A 7,069-nucleotide genomic window follows, 5' to 3' on the forward strand; every position below is an offset into this window, starting at 1 on the left:
TTAACCTCCCACTGCCTCCATAATATCATTGAACTGTCCTTAATGTTATTCAGTAGATTTCTTTTTATTACTTTTTTTCCTGTCTCATTGGCCCATAGAATGCAGTGTTCCTGCTGAAACTCCCCCTGTCCCCCCCCACCCCTTTTTAATCACTTTGGTTCACTGGGTATTGAACTCAGTGCTCACTCAGACTTTGTATCCAACATCCCTCAAAAACTTCTATGTATTCCCTTTCCACAGTTTATAATTACCTGAGAAAAGCCTTTGGGGAGGGAAGGGGGAAGGACTGGGCAAATAGGGAAATTACTATGATTTACACTTGCTATTTTATTACAATGTCTTTCCTCAAGGGTCCTGGCCTTTTTTTTTTAATTAGTGTGCATTCTCCTTAGCTCAACACTGTAAGACTCAGCCCACTTCTTCATTCTCCTTCAATATTGTATAGTCCTTAGCTCACTGTTGGAGCTTTTTATTTATCTTTGAGATACAAAAAATGAAAGCATTAACATTTTAAACTTAAAGACCTTGCCTGCAAGGCATATGTTGCAATTTTAAAGAGAAATTAAGTCAATGCATAAATACAAATTACTTAATTTTCATTTTATGATGTTGGATTTTATGAGTTCCTATTTTACATTAAGTTTTAGATCTTTCTACTGGTAGTAGAGAAAGTGTAATTTGCATTTGCTGTTCTTCTGCTTTATGTAACCCCATTCATGCTCTTCTCTGCTTCCTTACTTTTAATTGTATAAATATATATAAGCACCAAATATACACTGACTATGGGCTAAGCAGGGTGCTAGGCTCGAAAAAGACTGCTAGGCCCTGGAATGTGGATACATATTTGCACAAAGCATTCCTTTCCATAACTTCTGCAGGGTGGCAGTAAGTTGCTGCAGCAGGCACATGTACAAACAGAATTCCTGAAAGGAGTGGGAACCACGTGTCTGGGAGAGCAGTGATGCCTTAGATGAGATGAGATACATAAAGTTTAGCTATTTTATTTTGTAGTATTGCCTAGTGCATGGCACTTTAACAAACAAACAAAAAGAAACACTCTGTAAACTGTGAAAGGACATTTTATAAACAACCTTCATACCTCCGTGTATATGCTTGAGTGTAGGCAAATACACAGAGAAGAATTCCATATTTAGCAATGAATTATAATCAAATCTGGACCCAGGAATGAGCCAACTAGAATTTCAGAAGAAAATAAGGAGGACAGAATTATAGGAAATATTTTGTTTAAGTTTTCCCCTTTGTTTTAGCCAGAGGGAGCAAATTAATAAATAAATTTAAATGTTATATTTTTATTAGTATTTCATCCCTATAAATAATGGACAAGAAATATTTTAAAACTATAATGTTGAATTGGCACTGTGGTAGGCAGAATGATGGCTTCTCAAAATGTTCACATTCTAATCTCCAGAACCTGTTAAGTATGTTTGTGATATTATATGGCAAATGGGACTTTGCAGATGTAATGAAGATTACGGACCATGAAATAAGGAGATTGTCCTGGATTATCCAGGTAGCCCCAATCTAATCAGATGAGTGCTTAACCCCAAAACTTTCTCTGGCTGGAAGCAGAAGAGAAATGCAGCACAAGAGGCAGAAATGAGGTGGCAGAAGGAGAAATCAGAAGAGATTCCACATGTGAGAAGGATTCAACTTGCTTTGCTGATTTTATTTTACTTATTTATTCTCATTAAACTTTGTTTTAATGGGTCAAGATTCTGTGAAAGATTTTCGGTCAAGTGGTTTCCATTAAAAAGTACTGATTTTACAAGCTAATAACTTAAAAACTACCCCCCCCCACACACACAAATGGTCCACAAAATTTCCTTTCCTTCTGTAGTTTTATGGTGCATTGTGATCATTGACCAGTGACCAATTGAGACAAACAGTTCTGAGACTATTCTTCTATTACTCATTAATGTAATCAGTAATAGATTAGGGATTACTGGCAGGTATTAGGGATCATATTCATTTAGCTTTCTGCGCTTCCTGGGCAGACTTGGTGACTTTGCCAGTTCCAGCTGCCTTCTTGTCCACTGCTTTGATGACACCCACAGCAACTGTCTGTTTCCTGTCATCAACAGCAAAATGGCCCAGAGGAAGGTAGAAGCTCTCAACACACATGGGCTTGCTAGGAACCATATCGACGATGGCAGCATCACCAAACTTCAAAACCTTTGGACCATCTTCCAGCATTTTTCCAGAATGATGATCAATTATCTCCTTCAGCTTAGCAAATTCGCAAGCAATGTGAGCTGTGTGACAATCCAGTGTAGGTGCATATCAGCACTGATTTGGCCCGGATGGTTCAGAATAATCACCTGAGCCGTGTAGTCAGCAGCTTCCTTTGATAGGTCTTTTAAAAAATATGTTTTGGGGGGAGGTAAGAGATCAACTGAAGGACCTGTATGCATGCATATAAGCATAACCAATGGACACAAGAGACTGGGGAGTAGGGGAGGCCAGGGGAAGGTCAATGGGGAAAAAAAAGGAAACATATGTACTATTCTTTGTAATACTTTAAGAAATAAAATACAATTAAAAATATGTTTTTATTAATTTCAGAGAGTAAGGGAGAGAGATAGAAAATCAATTCTGAGAGAATCATCAATTGGCTGCCTCATGCACACCCCACACTGGTGATTTAGCCAGCAACTTGGGTATGTGCCCTGACCTGGAATTGAACCATGGCCTCCTGGTTCATAGGTCGACACTCAATCACCCTGGCAGAACATGGTGGGTCATTTTTGCTGTCACCAACTGCATTGCTATGATGGACATCTTTGACAGACACATTCTTGATACCGAAGCCCACATTGTCCCCAGGAAGAGCTTCACTCAAAGCTTCCTGGTGCATTTCAATGACTTCACTTCAGTTTAACATTGACTGGAGCAAAGGTGACCCTTATGCTTGGTTTGAGAACACTAGTCTCCACTCAGCCCACAGGGACAGTACATCCTGGAGGGGAAGATACAGGGGCTTGTCAATTGGACAAGCTGGTGGCAGGATACAATCCAGAGCTTCAAGCAGCATGGTTCCACTGGCGTGTGAGCACTTGGCTCCAGGATGTCACCATTCTGACCAGAAATTGGCACAAATGTGTCTGTCAAAGATATCTGTCATAGCCATGTGGTCAGGGTTGTAGCCATTTTTTTAAATGTAGGTGCTGACTTTAACAATATCCCTGTCTCTCTTCTGGCTGCAAGGCAGCTCAGTGGAATCCATTTTGTTAACACCAACATCCAGTTATTTCACATGTTGTGTGTAAGTCAGCAGGGCATGCTCACGGGTCTGTCCATTCTTGAAGATGCCTGCTTCAAATTCACCGACACCAGCAGCAACAATCAGGGCAGACACTTTCTTGGTGTTCTGAATTGAAGCAATTACTTTTGCATGGGAAGTTTATTCCATTGATAGTTTATTAATCAGGTATTTATTGATGACATATTGTATGCTAGGAATTATCTTAGAGATTGAGGAAACAAAAATGTAATGGTCCTGTTCATGGTCACGCCTTTCTGGAAGTTATAGTCTAGTTGAAAGAGACATACATACACTAAAGCTTAAGGAAAGGAGTTAGAGTTTTTTGGGATTGTTCCTTCTGAGGTTGGCAAAGTCACCCACATTAGTGGTTATACCTTTTCAATCGTTAAAACTGAGATCTTCAGGTCCTGAACAAAAATTATTAAGAAGGTGATCAAAGTTTATACTGGCCCATCTTTCACAGGGTCAAGATCAAGGTGTTAATCAGGTGGGCTGTTATCTGAAGGTTTGGAATAATCACCTTCTCATGCCTTCCTTCTTCCTTCCCTTCCCTTAAGAATGAAGAGAGAAGGCACTAGTTGGGATTGTTCAGCCAAGCTAGGTGCCTCGGAAATACTAATAAATTGGTATCTTTAGTAGCAGCTTAAAACAACACAAATTTAATCTCACTAATTTCTCTGCCCCATCTTTCACAGGGTCAAAATCAAGGTGTTAGTCAGGCGGGCTGTTATCTGAAGGTTTGGAATAATCACCTTCTCAGAGGAGGTGGTTACTGAATTCAGACTGAAGGATGATAGAGAAATGGTCCATTGATAAAGAGGTTTTAGATTTGTTTCAGTTAAGGTGTAGATCCTATTCAAAGACCAGCAGTAGAGAGGAGCTGCAAGCAAGTCAGTGTTTCTGGAGTGTACAGTATGAGACAAGGAAGATGAGGAAAAAAAGAATGGGTTAATAGGAAGATGCCAAATCATAAAGACTCTGGTGTGTGATGCAAAAGACTTGGTTTGAGTTTGGAAATTTATAAACTGAGTTGTTATAAACTGAAGATTCTCTATGTCCTTGTGTATGTACATATACATGTGTGTACATAATCACATGCATGTGTTAGTAGATGTTCACTACATTTTTGAATGAATGGGAACAAAAATAAAATATCTGAAAGCGAGGCAGGGAAGAGGACAAAGTTAAGAACTGGAACCTGGATTTGAAAGAAAGGTATGTTATCTGAATTGGAGAAGTAATTCAGGAAGAAATGGAATCAGAAACTGATTTTGATTGGGTAGACTCAACACAAACTCAAAGAGAAAAAAAATCCAGAGTGAATCATGAGAACTGGCTCTATATTTATCATTTCCCAACTGGGTATAATAATGTCTACAGTATGTATGTAATCCCAGGGAATTAAAGCTGCTATGATCATACCCAGTGAATTTAGAAAGTATTAAGTGTTCATATTCAACTCATTTAATTGCTTATTTTTGGAATTTGGCATTAATATAAATGCAATTCTATAGGAAACAATAGACGATGAAGTCAATACTCAATCTTTTCAAGCTGGTAAGCAACCAGTTCAATTTCAAATATGGTAGAGTTTATGACTTTGTTTGAATGTAAAGCTTGGCTCCAATTTATTTTAACACTTAAGTTAGATTTAGTATGCCAGAAAATCAAACTATAATTTAACAAAGTTAAACTGTCCGAATATGATGATTTATACCATCTGACCTAAAAGAGCAAACTAAAACCAAAAATTATAGCCAGTCAGGACAGACGTGCTTATGCAAGAGTAACTTCCCTTCTTATCATTCCAAAATCAATTATTTCTTAGTGGAAAACCTGCCATTTTCCCCCTTGGGGAGGGTTCTATAAATGTGGTATATTACCTCAGCCTAACATTCCTGGAAAACAAAGGAACTTTCTGTTCTTTGAACCCAAATCTGACTTACCTCTTTTTTTGAATCAAGCCCTAAAGCAGCTAGAATGTAGACAATGGGCAGAGCAGGCACAAATCAGCTTGCTTCAGTGACTTATATATTTAGCTTTAAAAGAGAGTCCATGGAAAGGTTTTTATTTTGTTAAAAATTATTGATTTTCCTTTCTAATGTGTCTCTCTGTTGCAGGTTTAGAGAAGAATATTCACCCATCTTGCTTCAGCATTTCCTAAAGACAGCTCCTGCCAGTCCATCTGCCAAGGGTGGGCACTGATCAAAATGAGTAATTAAGTTGCTTTGGGTTCAATAACCCAAAGTCGTTCAGTGTCACTCTGTCCTTTTCAGCAACCTGTCATTTATAAACATAGTAGAGGCCCGGTGCACGAATTCGCGCATGGGTGGGGTCCTTAGGCCTGGCTGGAGACTGAGGCCTATCAGGGGGCCAGATGGCCGGGGGGAGGGAGCCTGGGAGGTTGGCTGGCCGGCCCCCCCATTGGGGCCGATCAGGGGGGCTGGCCAGGCAGGGGGAAGGGCCGCGGGAGGTTGGCCGGCTGGGGGAGAAGCTGCAAAAGGTTGGCTGGGTGGTGGGGGAGGGGCTGCAGGAGGTTGGCTGTGGGAGCTCACTGACCACCAGGGGGCAGCTGCTGCATTGAACGTCTGCCCCCTGGTGGTCAGTGCGTGTCATAGCAACTGGTCGACTGGTCATTCCGGTCATTTCAGTTTTTTGGTCATAATGGTCACTTAGGCTTTTATATATATAGATATCTCTTTAACTTTGGAATGAAAGAAAAGTGAGTGGAGGGAAAGGGCTAGTAGGTAGAAGAGTTAGAGGGTTCCTGCTGTCAACTGATGGCCATTGGTGCCAATTCAATGCCAATAGAAATTTCTAATTTGAGGTGCAGCTAAGAAGAAACTTTATTCAGTGTAAAAAGCTCAACTGTGATGCAGCACAGCTATGAAAACAGCAGAGATGAGAGGTCACCCCAGGATCAGGGGGCCTTGGGCCAGGCCCCTCTTCAGCTAGGCAGCTCTGGCCCAAAAGGCACTGCCCTGAATAGCCAGAATAGAGTCCCTCTGGTTGGTCAGAGCTGCGCAGCTCTGATTGAATAGGGAAAGCTGTACTCCTATTGGTTGAAATAGGATTCCAGGAAACCTTTATAAGGGCTGGCTCAGATGGCAGAAGCAGTTCAGCACGGAGGCAGGCAGTTCAGTGCGTTTCTTCATTAAGTAGTTTGCATGAGAGGGCCCGATGCTGCTAGGCTCTGCTTTAGTTTTTGTTTTGTTTCTCCCCTCAGGGTTTATACTGTCAAAATTATAGTAAAGAAATGGGACCACCAGCCATCCTCTCTGTGAGGCTATTTTGCTGATATCATGATGCAAATTTTGGGGAGGTACTCTGCCTTTCTAATTACCATGCTCCTAGAAATGGCATGGCATTTCCCTCTGAGTTTTTAACCATGCTCCATGCCTAGAGCAGGTATTGGCTTCCTTTTACACTGAATGAACTTGGAATGTCACCTCTCTGAGCTTTTATTTTTTCAATTGAAGAAAGCAAGATGAAAAAAAAAAAGAGATGTGTCATGTCTTTTCCAGCTCTTTGGGTTTTTATCTAACTGTAATCTTTAAAACTTTGATCTTCGGGTACTGAACAAAATTGGTAAGGGACCCACGTTTATAGTGGCCTTCTTTTTTTCCTTCCTTCTACTTATATATCTACCAGGAGTCAGACATTGTATCACCTTTTTCCTTCTTCTGCTCAAAATGTTATTTTATTAAAAAAATATTTTATTGATTTTTTACAGAGAGGAAGGGAGAGGAATAGAGAGTTAGAAACATCGATGAGAGAGAAACACCG

The 7,069-nt window shown here is 40.4% G+C and overlaps 1 pseudogene; it reads right to left on the bottom strand.

Moving 5' to 3' along the window:
• Positions 1–1,986: 1,986 nt before the first annotated feature.
• The window catches only part of LOC102253279, a 120,320-nt pseudogene continuing 115,237 nt past the window's right edge, over positions 1,987–7,069 (bottom strand).

The sequence above is a fragment of the Myotis brandtii genome, unplaced genomic scaffold, assembly GCF_000412655.1.
Source record: "Myotis brandtii unplaced genomic scaffold, ASM41265v1 scaffold970, whole genome shotgun sequence".
NCBI lineage: Eukaryota > Metazoa > Chordata > Mammalia > Chiroptera > Vespertilionidae > Myotis > Myotis brandtii.